This window comes from Zalophus californianus, chromosome 7 (genome assembly GCF_009762305.2).
Source record: "Zalophus californianus isolate mZalCal1 chromosome 7, mZalCal1.pri.v2, whole genome shotgun sequence".
In the NCBI taxonomy this organism is placed as follows: Eukaryota; Metazoa; Chordata; class Mammalia; order Carnivora; family Otariidae; genus Zalophus; species Zalophus californianus.
This window is the reverse complement of record NC_045601.1, coordinates 17,849,059-17,866,666: the sequence shown is the minus strand read 5'-3', so window position 1 is coordinate 17,866,666 and position 17,608 is coordinate 17,849,059. Positions and strand designations below refer to the sequence as shown.

Sequence of the window (17,608 nt, the reverse complement as noted above, 5' to 3'; positions counted from 1 at the left end):
ACGTGAGCAAGCCAATATCCTTCAGACTTCACAGTGATGAATATCACCTCCAGTTACAAAGGGGTTTGCTTCTGGCTTTAAAGTGAGAATCCAAACCTTGAAGTTTATTTAAAAACCTTATTGAAAAAATAGTGAGTGAGAAAATACAGTTCAATGTCATGGTTTAAAAAAACCAATATGGATATCTTTAAAAATAGGTAATGATAAACGCATTTAACCTGTTAGTCCCTGGTGAGCTGTAAATCAAGGCCTGAATTTCAGAACCCAGGGTTGTCATGTGAGCTCTGGGAAGAATGGCCTGGAATTACATTCTGGCGACATTACAAATGAGGCGTTGGTCAAAGACTGCTTTTAATATCTCCAAACCTCAGTTTATCTGCAGAAAAAAGCTCCGTGATATTATCATTCTTCAGGGTTATGGGGGGAAATTAAAATGGATATTTCATAAAAGCTCAATAATTTGCTGGTCGAAGTATTCTCACATATATGACTGTATATTCCAATTCATCTGAACGACATTTAACTCTCGAAGTTACAAAATCCAAATAGTGGTGTCTTACTCAGTTTGGGCTCCTGGGCCAGAATACCATAGGGTGGCTTATAAGCAACAGAAATTAAAATCTAACTTGTGACAAGTTAATAGACTGGAGGAACACCAATATGTTAATACAGACACGGAGCTTGGCCACTTCCAGCAACTCATGGTCTTGTTGGAAAGACAGAAAATCGCAATCCAGAATGACAAGGTCTTTAGTACCAGTTACCACTGGAAAGTAGTGAGAGGATGGTGGATGCCAGATGCAGTGGGTTATTACTTTCTCTTTTAAGAAAAGTATTTTTCACAATCTCCTTTGAGATAGGTTATGATTAAGATGGTGAAATGTGAGCTGGATTAGAGAAATGTTAGTTTTACAGCTGGCTGGCTAACTAGACCCAAAGGATATTAATGAATAGGCAGGTTAACCTGTTGAGATTTCCAGTGATGGACCATGGGCTCTGAGGCCTTGTGTTATTTAGCTTTTGTATTAGTGGTTTAGTAAATCACAGAAGGCATACTCATAAAAGTATGTATAAGATACACACCTGCCAGAAACAACTAATTCAAATGATGTAATCAATATTTATAGTGATCTTAATATGTTTTACTTGCATCAAAATAAATCAGATCCAACTTAAAAGGGAGGACGCCTTCATTTATGATAGCACCATTGCATCTTTCAAATAAACATTATCGTTTGTGCTGGTTATGTCAGTTTCTCTTCCTACAACAAGGGGTCACAAAGTAAGACAGCTGATAACTCCTCATGGGGCCTAATTTCAGGGGGGGGAGGGCTGTGCAGCTGCTAGGGACTGGATAAAGGGAGCAGGTTGGACCCCATGCCTTGGTCTACCCTCTTACCATGACAAAAGTAAAGGAGGTGTGTTAATCAATTTTGTTCGAAGTTGAAAATGACATAAATAAAACTCCAAAACAAAAAAAAAATACATCGCCTATCACACTTACAAATTCCAGAGATAAACCTGCTTGCAGCATAGTTGGAGCCAAGTGCTCCCTATAGGGAGAAATCTGCCTCTCTCAATCTCTTGACTTTTTGTTTCATTCATTCATTCCAAGACATGTTCTTACCAAATGGTGACACACATGACCTTTGACATCTAGGACTTACATTTAACTAACTAGCACAATGAAAACCCCTTCCCCATTGGTTCCGACAGAGCCCTAAGTTGGGCTCCCCTTGACTTAACTTGGGTCACATTCCTAAACCCATCACTGTAGACAGGATAGGATGGCCATATGTAGATCACAAGCGCATTCTCAGTTTGGAGAGGTTAATAGCAGTGGGTTAGAACTATTTCTATCCCAAATACATGAGATAGTTCCCATATAAAAGAGGAACCCAATGAATAGAAGCAGAGGGAAATGGATACTAGATGGACAAACACAACAGATGTCCACCCTGGAGGAAATATTCCCATTGTACTATTCATGGTGATACTAGGTAAGACTGGATGGAATATGGCTAGAAGAACCAGAGATGAAAAAACCAAGGGAGGCATGAGAGCTGTTTTAAAGTTTGTGGAGAGTCAATGAACAGTCTTCATGGAGAAGAGGGGACTGACTTGATTTCTTAGATTCAGAGGGCAGAAATAAGATTGTTGGATAGAAGATGCTGGGAAGCTAACTTTAGTTCAATATGTGAAGAAACTTATAATGACTTAAGTTGTCCAACAATGGTCAATCACCCAGCAAACTCTCCCCAAAGGGAGGGACTGGCAGGAATTCTTGCTGATGAAGAAACTTCCATTGGGTGGGAAGCTGCATTAGATGACCACCAAGGTATCTATTTTATCTTTCAGATCCTGGAACTCTTTGATCTTTAAATGGCATAGCAAGCATCTAATGCACTGCCTGGACAGCCTCATTGGAATCTAGCTATTTCAAACTGCCAAAGACCGTGGAAATTTGAACCCTTTGACTAAGTTGATTAGGAATGCCTGTACACATGGGTATGTGTCAACATTTGTATAAATGTATTTTCTGTTGCTGGAAAGGCCCAGGTAGCTTCTGAGGAGTTACTTTGCATTTCTTGGCTTAAGTTTAAGCACTGAGAAGCCTCAGAAATGCTCCCTACACCCTGACCTGGAGATTTCTATTTATAAACACTTTGATCACATTATGACTGAAGGAAACTGGTTAAGAGGAAGGAAGATCAATTTTATTTTCTGCAACAAGCAGATCTGGTGAGTTTGGAAAATTCCATAATAAATGTTTCTCTAATTTACTTATAGTTTCTGACTGATGATAATGATAATCATAATGATTATAGCTTTCATTATTGAGTGCTCACTGCTAATATTAATAGCTAACATTCATTGCTCTTACTAAAAATAGCTGATCTCATTTACTTGGAATGATTCGAAGGACTTCACATGTATTATCTCATTTAATACTCATAAGACCTCTTTGAGGCAGGTACTATGATATTGTCATGTTATCAATGAGCAGATGGAGGTACAGAGTTTAATAAGTTGCCAAGTTCATTCCAGTTGTAAGAAGCAGTATTGCAGTGTGCCAAAAATGGTTTCATATGTATGATCTTCTTTAAATCACACAGCACCCCTATGAAGAAGATATGAATAGTTCCATTTTATAAATGATGAAAATGAATGTCAAGAAGTCTCTTATTCAAGGTCATGTGATCTAGCTAGCAAGTAGCGAATCAGAATTGGAGTCAGTCTGCCTCTAAAACTTGTGCTTTACTGTCTCCCACATCCCAGAATCCAGAATGGCCAATGCACCCCTGTCTGGATTGGTCCTGGACTCTGGTATGAACCATTATCTTTTCTTTGGGGAAGATTCTACCACACTGCCTCCTGCCTCCTGCTGGTCTGGGGCATAGCTGGTGGCATGAGTCTCTGGGTTCCAGAGAGTGGGAAGAAGAAAATCCCAAGTTCACCTGCTCTGTCTCCAAATTGTTAGCTCCTTGGGGAATACCACAGTCTATTATCTCTTGGCCTGTGGGTTTTCAGGGACTCCCCACAAAATAGAATTTCTTCACTTTCTGCTGCCAGGAACACTTGGGGATTGCCAACTCTTTGCCAGGATGACAGGTCCCATTTTCCTGGAGCATATGTTTATGTAAGAATTGACAAGGATTAGGAGAAAGAAGTGAAAATCAGTGACCATGATTTATCTCGTTAGAGTGTCTTATGCCTTATAACAACTCTGTTGTATTTTTAGTCTTGTTCAGAAGAAAATGAAGCACCTGGCCACTCAGGGGCATTCGTATCTTTATAATTAATCTTTCCATGCCTCTGAGGTACTACTGAGTGATTTTATGTAGATTAAGAATTCAATAAAAAAAAGTAATCTCCCTAAGTTATCATGAATTATGTATATGATATCTAGAATCTCTATGAAAGTATGTGTTCAGAATCTCCATTTGTCTGTTTGATCTCCTCCTTATATTTCTTACTCCATGTTTTAATCTACTCTTCATAAATATTGTGCCGAATACAATGACTTGCCCAGTGAATATTCTGGAAACAGTTCTAAAATGGTGATAGTGACCTGGGTTCTGGGTGGGAGTCGTTCCTGAAATGGTCTCGGGGGAAGAAGGTCCTGAGCCAAATCAGCATAGGAAATAGCACAGCCAGTGCGGAGAATTGGACCGAGGTCATGGCTGGGAAGGCAACAAGCCAGGGGGACAAGAACAGAACAGAAATAGAGAAGGAGCTGTAGTGTCAGCTCCCAAATATTGATAAGGTCCTGATAGATTTGTCAAAAAAGCATGACATCCCATGCATTTTGTACTTGCATTTGTTTTGTATTATGCTTTTCATAGAGTTAGAAAATAAAAACAAAATGTAGGAGCTCTTTGCAGTGATTTTTCCCTTGTGCCATCTCTACTTGGTTGGTATCCTTTCTGCTCATGCTCATTTCTTCTAGTGGCAATTTTCTCAAAATGAAACTCAGTTCAGAACTTCCAAATGAAGGAATAAACAAATGCATAAGAATTTAGAGACTCAATGCAAATGTGATCTTAGGCCTTCAGTGTTGCCGTACAAAGTTTAAGTTCATCTGTTGTTCTCAGCTCAAATCTTGGCTATTGCTTTTATAGAGAGACCGTGTAGGTCTCAGGAGAGGAGCACCCTCCTCCCACCCCCATCTGTGGTTTTGCTTTCTGTGGTTTCAGTTGCCCGTGGTGAATCGCAGTCCAGAAGCAGATGATCCTCCTTCTGACGTAGCATCAGAAGGTCAATAGAAGCCTAATGCTATGTCACCGTGTCTATGTCACTAACCTCACTTCCCCTCATCACACAGGCATTTTGTATTTCCCATCATCACAAGAAGGGTGAGTGCAGTTCAATAAGGTATTTTGAGAGGGACCACATTCACATAATTTTATGACATTACGTTGTTATAGTTGTTCAATGTTATTATTAGTTATTATTGTTAATCTCTTATTAAGCCTAATTTATAAAGTAAACTTTATCATACACACACACACACACACACACACACACACACACACACGTACAGAGTATATATAGGGTTGGGTACTATCCACAGTTTCAGGCATCCACTGGGGGTTTTGGAACACATCCCCCACTGATAAAGGGGGCACTACTGTACTTGATTTCTGAGGCCCAACCAAGGACTTCAGAAAGCACGAATGCCTGTTAGTTAGTCCGTATCTAATCATGAAGGAAGGAAGCTCAAAGACTTAACTGGTGGTTATTTATCTGGAATCGATCACCAAGCTGAAAGAGCCACACAGAGCCAGCAATGTTACAGAGAAATTTGCCAAATCAGCTGAGAGATAAACGATACTTTATTAATTAATCTCACCTTAAATAACTTGGCTCTTGGATCGGTATACTTTGACACTTTGCTTTTTCAATATTTACCTCAGAGGTCCTAAAAGCATTCGTTTTTGTTTACAGGAGATGTGGTAATGGTATTATTGGTGAAAAAGCACAGTGGAAATAAATGTGTTCATTCCCATTCCTCAAAACATGTAAGCTATTTGAGGAACATTAACCTGAAATTTCTCACCAGTCTTGCACTGGCTCTGCCCCCTTACGTAGAGATCTGCCACTACTATTATGAGTAATTGTCACTTCTTCCCTGTCACCACCCTCCAGAATTAATTTATTTCCCTCCTCTACAGTGAGGTTCAGATGCAGAATGGGGTGAGGCTTGAGGAGCAAAGAGAAACATGTAGCTCAAGACTGACTTTCCAAGCTGGACCCCACCCCCCACCACGTGGCGCTCCCAACGTGCTTTGGGGTTGGGCAAAGCGGCTCAAAGGGTAAGGGTTGGCTAGAAAGCAACAGTGGATGTTCTGTGGATGAAGAGGAGAAATGCAACAGAGAATTCTCACACTGTTGTGACATATGTTGGTCCCTCAGTAAATCCAAATGCATTTAGGTGCTGATTGAATGCTCATCACCATCCTCAGATGCCAGAGTGGTATCATTTCCCTAGGGAGTTTAAATGGCTTGCAGGTTACTGAGCCTCCAGATAAATCTGCCTGTTAGATGACACCCTATATGGCTCTGAGACAGATGGTCAGTGAGACATCCTTCAACATACTGTTTTAGGCATTTTGGGTTTGGTATAGAAAAAACTAGTTTTATCATCTTTGTGTGTGTGTGACTTGGTGATGAATTTTACTATTTAATAAGTGATTATTACAGTACCTTTTTTTTGCAATCATACTAAAAAATTGTACCAGGGGAATCAGCTGTAAAAGCTTATGGAAAATAAGTACTTTTATATAAGTGAACTAATTTGAAAATGCAGGTGAGGAAGATTGTGTTTTCTTGGGGACTTGGAGAAGCTAGAATGGGGTGGGGGTAGAGGCCAGTTAGTAACTGGGGGGTTCAGTGAGCAGCTGGCTACCAGCACACAGAGGGGGTCCAGGGGCGGGCATGGCAGGCGGTGGGGTCAGTAACTGCTTTGGAGTGAATAGTCTCTGATTTATTCTGAGGCAAAGCAGAAATCCCAACTCAAGGGCAAAGCGGAAGAATGAGTTTCAACTTGTGGTTTGCCTGTTGCTCAGTCAACAACTGTGGATGCTCTCATCCCTGGTAAAGCAAATAATTTTTGAATGTCTATGTATGAGGAGTTTTCACCTAGATTATGGAATTGCTGCCTCAAAGAGGCCTGTAAATCTTTGCCCAGTCATGTCCAAGAATCTCATTTGTGACTAAAATTTTCTGTTCAAACTCAAGTATCCTTACTCCGAATTTACTATCTGGAGTTTAGCTGTGCTGTCCATATCCCTGGGAAATAGCTCTATATTAATTATTTAGGCCAATTTTATTTTTTATTTTTATTTTTTAAAGATTTTATTTATTTATTTATTTGACAGAGACACAGCGAGAGAGGGAACACAAGCAGGGGGAGTGGGAGAGGGAGAAGCAGGCCTCTCGCTGAGCAGGGAGCCTGATGGGTCTGGAGCCTGACGCGGGGTTGGAGCCTGACGCGGGGTTGGAGCCTGACGCGGGGTTGGAGCCTGACGCGGGGCTGGAGCCTGACGCGGGGCTGGAGCCTGATGCGGGGCTCGATCCCAGGAGTCTGGGATCATGACCTGAGCCGAAGGCAGAGGTTTAACGACTGAGCCACTCAGGTGCCCCTATTTAGGCCGATTTTAAATTTCTTCAGAGCTGAACAAAATTGAGATGAACCACAGCAAGTTATTCCTAAGAGATTGGTAGGATAGCTTTCTAGAAATGAAGGTCTGCAACAGAAATTGCTAATAATTTTGTAAATCAAGTTAACGGAGCCACTTGGATAATGTTAAAAAATATTTACTTAACTGGGTTTTAAAATGCCATTTCCTGGCATCCAAATGCTTAAATAACTACACCATGGTAAACACGCAAGTGTAATTTTGCTAAAGAGTTTATTTTGGCCAGAAGCCGTCACATTGGTTAATTAGTATAAGTAGTCTTTGGGAAGAAAGTACTTAAATATGACATCTGAAAAACCGCTCTAAACATTAATGTTAAATCTTTAAAATATTTAGAGAGAAAAATTAGATGTTTGTAACACTAGGGGACTTGCATAAATTTCTTTATCTGACTTCAAAATAATTATCATGTGATTTCTATGATTCATCCAGCCTGAAATAAAATAATTAGCATGAAATAAATGCAGGGAATTTGATAAATACATGCTTCCCTTTAGGGGCTAAAGGATTTATTTTGACAACATTTCCATTTGTACCAATTGTTCTAATAAAGATAATTTTCATATTTTAAAAATTATGCAGTTCTGATTTTTCTCCTTTATGGAACACACCCATCAAATAAGACAATAAAAAAAAATTTACAGAGCCCTCCTAAAAGTTTTTAATTTTTAAAAATACGCCAGCACTTTTTCTGCCAATCACTAGTAGTTGCAAACAGTGTAGTGTTGAGGCAAGAGTCTGAGGTTATTGTAATAACTGAGGAAAAATAAAATAATGCTCTTGAAAGCTCCTGGCACATAGGAGGCCCTCAATAATCAAGTATTAAATTCTTCATGGACCTGGAAATGTATGGAAAAAAGGAATTTATTTAGAAATTTTACTTTCAAAAATCTTAAAATTTCCTTGCTTCTAAACTTTCAACCAACATACATTGTGTCCTTATGCATTTGAAGAGACCTTGGAACCACGTGCTGTTTTCCCATAGCAGTGTAGTTCCTGTGCCAGTGATTAGCAGCAAGCATGGTTTATTTTATCTTCATTAGCAGGAGCTGACAAGGGACCTAGTTTTCGTAGTCTCAGCTAGAGAAAGGAGGAGGCAGCTTTGATTAACTTGCAATACTTACTTCAGTTTCAGTGATAAAGTGATGTGGAGGCAAAGCTACCAAATGAATCAACTGTCTCTAAATTAACATGGGGGCCACAGCTAGATTTGCATAGGTACTCCATTTTCACATGCAAAAATGTCAGACAATTCTATTGTGTACAGACCTTCTTGGCCCAGCTACTTTGTCCTATCTTTCTCCTTTCATATAAAGGAATTCTATATTTAAAAGAAAAAATTACTGATAATTAGTTTACTGATTCTTTTAATGTCTTTATCAAAGACCTTGTTAGTTTTCATTTGAGCAGTCTGTTTTAAGGGCAAATAAACATGCTCACCTGTGTATTGAGAAGAGGAATAATTTCCAATGAACAGTAAGTGTTCATTGAACAATAATGAATGATCATGTCCAATGACTTGTGACCTTGATCAAAATCTAGCTCTTAATCTTTCCAGTTGTATCAAATTAATAATCATGATTAACATCTAAATAGCTTCAGGGTTTCTATAGATTTCTTAATTTAGAGAATAGTAACAAGGTATGGGGGAAGCCCAGATATTTATCCCTGTAATTTCAATTCTGTAACACCTACATGTTAAACTTAAATATCTCTTGTAGCAAATCTATCCACCCACTCACTCATAATTCTACTGGACACCATCAAAAGGTTAGGGGAAAAGAACTCTCAAGAATTTGGAGATACCAGATGTGAGAAATTCCAGACAGTAATGTAAGGGAGGGAAACATTTTCCTCTCCCTCGTAGGTTACTCCCTTTGGCTGGGTACCGGGCATTAACAAGTCCTGGGAATTAACTGTTAACAGAACAGGTTTATATCTTACTCACATGGGGAGCCTCACAGAAAAGAAGTGAAAATCCCCCAGAGTGGTTAGGCCTGGGAGCTTCTGTACCATTTTAACAAAGGATGACAAATTGCATAGAAGTGACAAGACAAAGGAAAAGGGATGTGGACTTGTAGGGCAGTAAATTGTGGGAAGGTAAATATATGGGAGAAAGTAATGGAAAATAAGGGTTATTTATAAGGTTTGTTATGCAGACTTAAGTCAGTGTTTTCTCCAGTGATAAGAGTCATGTTCTCTTCCGGGTTTGGGAGAGGGGCCACTTTCACAAAGGGAAATTTATGCTTGCTTTGAGGCAGAAAGGGAGAGGAGAGTGAACTCCTCCTACGTCTGCTGTTTTCTTAATTGCCTTCAGTTCAAAAGAATCCTTATGTCATAGTGGCATATTTTGGGGGTGGCATATTCTGATCCCCTTCATTAGCATGGTGCAAAAGAAAGCAAACTAAATAGAGATCCTATTCTGGGTCTCCCCTTTACTACTCTTGTGTCATTTCTTAGGTTTAATTTCTCTGACACTCAGCTATCTTACCTAAGAGAAGATAATTCTGATCCTACGTGTGAGGTTAGCATAAGGACTGAGAACTGTGTGTGAGCTCTTTGTAAACTGTTAAGAACTTTACACATGTTGAGTATTACATGTTAAGTGCTCTGTGTGGTGTAAACTCCATGTTAGTTTTTCTCAATTAAACAAAAAGCATTGCACCTAGAGAATCTCTAGGTGGGTACAAGAGAGTTTACTTTTTATTCTCTCGAAAAGACTGTTTCTTTTTCATGTCCCTAAATCCATATTAATAGCTTTTTTTCTTTTATTTCAAAATATATTATGACATCCTTTTAAAATTACATTTAAGATTCTTATGTGCTTTCCTCCCCAAACCCCTACCCCCAGTTGGTAACCTTTGCTCAAAATGTAATAAATAGTTCTCCAGAAAAGTATTCATGATGGCTCAAGTCCAGGATAGGCCTCCTGGAGGAAAGAGCACTTAAACTGGGCATGCAGGAAGAGAAGGCTTTGCTAGAACAGGGAGAGAATGGTCTTCTAGAATAAAGCAAAAGTATACACATAAAACAAAGAGATGGCAAGAACAGAGAATGCAGGGAAATATAACTGTAAAAATATCTTAAAACATTTTCAAATATAACCCCAAAGGTAATTTAATTATTTAAAAATGGTCCCTTCTGAGGAGTCAGTTCAGTGAAGATTTTTGCTCTATGAATCCTGGCTCTTTTGTTTTATTTTTTATCTCTCTGAAGAAAAGAACATGATCTAATTAAAGTTTGAAGACCAAGGTAAGTGTCAAAATGGCTACATGTAAAGTCCTCTGTAAGAATTCCATTCTTTCATAACAGAAAGCAGCCTTAATTTGGCTGAATGCAATGGTGATTTTTCTTTTCAGTAAGAGCTTTGGGTAAAAAATAGTTATCCAACTCTTCTTCTGAAAAAATGCAGCAGAACTTTTAGAATCAAACGAAAACAACCTTTTTAGACACAGGCAGCCAAGTAATCCCTAAAGGTGCCCAGCTCTGTCTCAGCAGTGAACCAAGAAGGTGCACTTTGACAGTTTATTTTCACATTGGCAAACAGGAAAGGACAGTGATATGCTTTCCTGTACTACTTCCTGTAGAGCAAATTTGTCACTTCACCAGGCTCAATCATGATGTGAACTAAACTTTTCTGGAGACATTTGGGATATAAACTATTACCACACATATGCATAGTATCTTTCAAATCTCTATGTTCGATATAAATGTCAAATGTGTTCTTCCTCGTCTTTGGAAGATTCTAGGAGTGCCTGGCAAGAAGAGGCTGCTGACTGGAGTCCAGAACCAAGCTAATCAACTCTCCTGAGTCAAAACAGTGTCTGAATGATGAGTCCCAAGGCAGATTTCAGGAATGTAGAACATTTGGTGAGTTTGTATATTGTTACCAGGAGCCTCTTGTTTGCCCTGCTGGTGAAACCAAAGCCAAGAACTTCCTGGGGAACCAGAAACTCTTGGGTCCTAACACAGTTCTTTGAAAAGCCCTTTCCCCTTCATTCACTCACAAATGCATATCAGATTACTCCCGACCACGTGGAGTCCATTGTGCTGGGGGCTACAGAGGACAAATGAGTATAAACACTTAAATTCCTGTCCTAGAGGAGTGATTGGTTTTTAGGGGAGACAGGCATATAGTTCAGACTTTACCCTATGGGCACTGGAAACAAAATGTTTAAACAGATACTAGCACAACAAGATTGTGCTTTGGAAGAGACAAGATTCAAGTCAAAGCAACCAAATGGAAGTTGTTTCAATAATCAGTAGTCAAGAGAGGATCGTGGCCTGAACTAAGGCAGTCGAGTAGAAATAGAGAAATGTGACCAGGTTTGAGGAAGTACCACTGGAGAACTTGACCATTAATCAGATGTGAGGAAGGGGAATAAGAGGGAAATACCCTATGACGAACCCCACAGGAGAAAATGGTAAGCCCATATTTGGGGGAGAGCTGGGTATAATAACATTGGGAAATAAAACTGATGCCTTCATTCCTGTTAGGGCGGGAAGTGGAGGGGATTTTCAGGGAGAAGTTTAAGGATCTAGGGACATGAGCCTACTATACAATACGGCAATGTTTTCCACAATAGATCATGACTCATTAGTGGGCCAAGAAGTCACTTTAGCAGGTTTTGTCCAGTATTATTTTTAATTTTTAAAGCAAATTTGTTGAAGTATAATTTATACACCTATTGTAAGTGTACAAGTAAGTAATTTTTAGCAAATTTATGGTTATAAAGCCATCACCATAATCCAGTGTTAGAACATTTCCAGCAAAGTTTTACTTCAATTCATTCAAATCCTCAACCCTAGGCAACCCCTGATCTGCTGTCTCGTTATATTTGCATTTTCTAGACATTTCATATAAATGGAATCATACAATAGACTTTTATGTCTAGCTTCTTCCACTTAGCATGGTGTTTTTGAGGCTCATCTACGTTGAACATATATTGATATTTTCTTTTTATTGCTAAATAGTTCAATATGTGGATATACCACATTGTGTTCTCCAGTTGATAGACGTTTGGATTGTTTCCAGTTTGGGGCTAATATAAATAATGCTGCTATAAACATTTGTGTATATGTGTTTGAATGGAAATATGTCTTTATTTCTCTCGGATATATCCTTAGGAGTGGAACTGCTGTATCATATGACAAGTTTATGTTTAACTTTTTAGAAATGGCTACATTATTTTTCAAAATGGCTGTTCCATTTTACATTCCCAACAGCAATGTATAGGTGTTTCAGTTGCTCCATACTCTCCGGTCAGTAGTGTTAGTCTTTTGATTATGTCTCTTATAGTGGGGTCTATAGTGGTATCTCCTTATGGTTCTAATTTCTCTAATGTGGTTGAGCACATCTTGCTGTGCTTATTGACCATTCATATATCTTCATATCTTTTGTGCATTTTGTAATTGGGTTGTTTATCTTCTTATTATTGAATTATGAGGGGCCTTGATATATTTCTTTATCAGGTATAGGATTAACAAATATTTTCTTAGCAAATGTTTCTTCCAGCCCATAACTTGTCTTTGCATTTTCTTAATGGTGTCTTTTGAAGCACATAAGTTTTTCATGAAATACAATTGATCAATTTTTCTTTTATGGATTTTTCTTTTGGTATTTTATCTAAGAACTCTGTCCAACCCAAGGTCACAAAGATTTTCTCTTATGTTTTCTTCAAGAAGTTTTATAGTTGTAGCTGTTATATTTAGGTCTATGATTAATTTTTTTTAGGGACCAACACACCCTTTTAATATGTTTTTAAGTATTTTTAAGGTTTAAAAAGTGTTTAAAGTTTGTAATTCCTAGTAGGAAAACATTATCTGAATGAATACCGTAATGGCAAACCACTATAGAATGTTTCAGTTGCCTGTGGGACAGAGAGGTAGGGATTTTCTTCACAGCACCCCAGCTTTCTTCATGAGAAGGTCAGAGGTACACTGGTTTGTATTATTGCAACATCCATTAGGTGATCGTTGCTTTTCCTTAGGCAAGGGCTTTATTTGTCAGAAGGGCATTATGCTTGACCTCCAAATTTGGCTGATAATTTACTGATGAGATTCATAACCTTTGGATTGCTCTGATATTTTTTTCTTTAAATTTTTTATTGTTATGTTAATCACCATACATTACATCATTAGTTTTTGATGTAGTGTTCCATGATTCATTGTTTGTGTATAACACCCAGTGCTCCACGCAGAACGTGCCCTCTTTAATACCCATTACCAGGCTAACCCATCCCCCCACCCCCTCCCCTCTAGAACCCTCAGTTTGTTTTTCAGAGTCCATCGTCTCTCATGGTTCGTCTCCCCCTCCGATTTCCCCCCCTTCATTCTTCCCCTCCTGCTATCTTCTTCTTCTTTTTTTTTTCTTAACATATATTGCATTATTTGTTTCAGAGGTATAGATCTGTGATTCAACAGTCTTGCACAATTCACAGCACTCACCATAGCACATACCCTCCCCAATGTCTATCACCCAGCCACCCACCCCCTCACCCCACCCCCAGTCCAGCAACCCTCAGTTTGTTTCCTGAGATTAAGAATTCCTCATATCAGTGAGGTCATAGGATACATGTCTTTCTCTGATTGACTTATTTCACTCAGCATAACACCCTCCAGTTCCATCCACGTCGTTGCAAATGGCAAGATCTCATTCCTTTTGATGGCTGCATAATATTCCATTGTATATATATACCACTTCTTCTTTATCCATTCATCTGTCCATGGACATCTTGGCTCTTTCCACAGTTTGGCTATTGTGGACATTGCTGCTATAAACATCGGGGTGCACGTACCCCTTTGGATCCCTACACTTGTATCTTTGGGGTAAATACCCAGTAGTGCAATTGCTGGATTGTATGGTAGCTCTATTTTCAACTTTTTGAGGAACCTCCATACTGTTTTCCAGAGGGGTTGCAACAGCTTGCATTCCCACCAACAGTGTAGGAGGGTTCCCCTTTCTCCGCATCCCCGCCAACATCTGTCGTTTCCTGACTTGTTAATTTTAGCCATTCTGACTGGTGTGAGGTGGTATCTCATTGAGGTTTTGATTTGGATTTCCCTGATGCCGAGCGATGTTGAGCACTTTTTCATGTGTCTGTTGGCCATTTGGATGTCTTCTTTGGAAAAATGTCTGTTCATGTCTTCTGCCCATTTCTTGATTGGATCATTTGCTCTTTGGGTGTTGAGTTTGATAAGTTCTTTATAGATTTTGGATACTAGTCCTTTATCTGATATGTCATTTGCAAATATCGTCCCCCATTCTCTCGGTTGTCTTTTGGTTTTGTGGACTGTTTCTTTTGCTGTGCAAAAGCTTTTTATTTTGATGAAATCCCAATAGTTCATTTTTGCCCTAGCTTCCCTTGCCTTTGGTGATGTTTCTAGGAAGAAGTTGCTGTGGCTGAGGTCGAAGAGGTTGCTGCCTGTGTTCTCCTTTAGGATTTTGATGGACTCCTGTCTCACGTTTAGGTCTTTCAACCATTTGGAGTCTATTTTTGTGTGTGGTGTAAGGAAATGGTCCAGTTTCATTCTTCTGCATGTGGCTGTCCAATTTTCCTAGGACCATTTGTTGAAGAGACTGTCTTTTTTCCATTGGACATTCTTTCCTGCTTCGTCAAAGATTAGTTGACCATAGATTTGAGGGTCTATTTCTGGGCTCTCTATTCTGTTCCATTGACCTATGTGTCTGTTTTTGTGCCAGTACCATACTGTCTTGATGATGACAGCTTTGTAATAGAGCTGGAAGTCCGGAATTGTGATGCCGCCAGCTTTGCTTTTCTTTTTCAACATTCCTCTGGCTATTCAGGGTCTTTTCTGGTTCCATACAAATTTTAGGATTATTTGTTCCATTTCTTTGAAAAAAGTGGATGGTATCTTAATGGGGATTGCATTGAATTGCTCTGATATTTTGACATATTCGCTGGGTTCTGGGCCACATCCTGGAAGGCCACCGTAACTTCTGGATCCTGCATGGCTGTGAGAACCTCTGGATGACTAAGAATTTCATTGAGCCCAGGCATTCCTGCCATTCCAGGCATCCCCCCTGCCATTCCAGGCATTCCTCCAGGAAAGCCACCTGCGAAAGAGTCATACTGAGCTCCTGATTGTGGTCTGGCTTCTTCCTCCCTCTGGGCCTTCTTAACTCTCATGTTCTTCCCGAGCCTTCTTAATCCTTTCTAGTCTTTCTTTGATCTCTCGCTCTTCACGTTTTTGCTCATACTTTCTCCGATGTTCAGCAATTTTCTGGGCCCTCGGTTGAACTTCTTTCACCATTGCCCTAGCATCTTCGTCGTAATCCAGTTTACAAGCAAGGGCAAGATCATGTGCTGTTTCTTCCCAATGGCCCAGAAGTCTGTGTGCTTTCCCTCGCCACTTATAAGGCTGAGCTGAATCAGTATTTATTTCAATAGCTCTGTCACAGTCTCGAATGGCAGCATTTGGCTTCTGTAATTTGATGAAGACACTGGCTCTCTTGGCATACAGAATGGCCAAGTAAGGATTCAGTTTGATGGCATTTGTGAACAAGTCAATGGCTCTCTGTAGTTTACCATCACTTAGGGCATCAATGGCAGCCACTTTTTTAGCACTTGCCTGATCCATCATTTCCTCGGTTATCTCTACATTTTCATCTCCCATTTTTTGAGTGGTATCAGTATGTGTTTCAATCACACCTTCATTGTCAATTTCTAGATCACTTTCCTCACTTGATGGTTAGTCTGTCTTTATGTTTTCCTCTGCCTTCTTATTTTCTTCCTTGATATTGTCTTCTGATTTAGTTTTATGAGTGGCAGGTGGTATTTTACTCCCCATGCTCTCCACCCACTCCCGCAGAAAGTGCATTTCCTCGGTGTGCAGAACGCTCGGATCCTGCTTACACAATTTTCATGAAGGCCCAAAGCTCGCTCACTTTGTGGGGGTCCATGGTCCAGAGATGGTGGCAGGCAGCAGGCGGCAGGTGCAGCTGAGGTTGTGGCCCGATTCCAGGTGCTGGCCTATGATTAATTTTGAGTTAAGTGTTGTGTATGGTATGAGGTAAGGATATAACTTCATTTTTTTAATGTGGATATACAATTGTCCAACAACGAGTATTTTTTTAAAAAGACAATGGAAAATTCTAGAGTGCAGTCCACATTGTTCTATAAAATATATACATATTCCATGTGTTTTCTGAGTTGTGAAAAAGAAAAGGATTTATTTTTTGTTTCATGATCAAAATATCTTCAAAACTACTGCATTATGGCTTTCAGAGTATACAGTGCAAAGATTTGGGAAGGAGGAAAAGGAAAAGGTAGGAAACAATTGAGAACAATGGTCATGAGAGAGGAAGTTCAGAGTCAGGACTTACATCCAGGACAATGACCAAGCTTAGAGTGATAGGAGCTAGTGAGGGTCCTATCATGTTCAGGGACTCAGGCTCTAATAAAAGCCACCATGAGTGGAAGAAATCTGTGAACATGCAATGAAGGGAGTGTGTGCTTCTAACATGGAGGATTAGAGTAAATTCTTCAAGGGAGAGAACATTTGAGTTGGACTTGAAGAGTGAAGAGTCTTGTCAGGTACCCCAGGGAGGGAAGCACAGGGAAAAACAGGGGTCTGAAAATGAATAGATTAACTGGAAAGAAAAGAGCCACTAGTCCTTGAGGTAAGAAAAGATAGAAAAGTAAGTCAACTATGAATGACTCTTCTTTAATTACTGAAGACTCACTTTTCCCCCAAGTGATAAGCTTTAAAAAAAAAAAAAATTAGTATTGCTGGTGATGATAACCTGTCCACGCTTCTACTTTCCTCCCCATCCCAATAATCCATGTCAATATTTAGCTCCCTTTAATATTAGGACATTCTTCACAAAGTTAAGCAAAGCTAGTGGCATGTTTATGTCAGATCTTTACTCCAATTATAATTTGGATTCTTTCAGGTGCCTCAGTTGGTTAAGTGTCTGCCTTCAGCTCAGGTCATGATCTCAGGATCCTGGGATCGACCCCACCTTGGGGGGGGGGGGAAATCCCTGCTCAATGGGGAGTCTGTTCTCTCTGACCCCCTACTTGGGCTCTCTCTCACTCTCAAATAAGTAAGTTAAACTTTAAAAAAAAAACCAAACAAACAAATAATATGGATTCTTTCCTAAAAGTTAATTTCCACATAGAAGCCAAAGAACTGAGGTGTGTGCAAGTGAATGCATTTTTTTAGTTCACAAATATGTAAAAAAAATTCCTATTTGATATCTATAACAAATATAGGTGTCTACCATCACTTTGCTTTTACTTTTGACCTTGAACAAATATAATGTTTTAAGCCTTGATTGCTTTACCTATAAATTAAGAAACCTGGACTATTCTAAATTTATCTTGCCACAATAGATGCATGACTATTTTAGGATCTCCATAGACATCTTCAGTGTAACTTAT

General features: G+C 39.4%; 1 pseudogene; it reads right to left on the bottom strand.

Moving 5' to 3' along the window:
- Positions 1-13,219: 13,219 nt before the first annotated feature.
- Positions 13,220-16,125, bottom strand: LOC113927776 (annotated as a pseudogene).
- Positions 16,126-17,608: the final 1,483 nt, after the last annotated feature.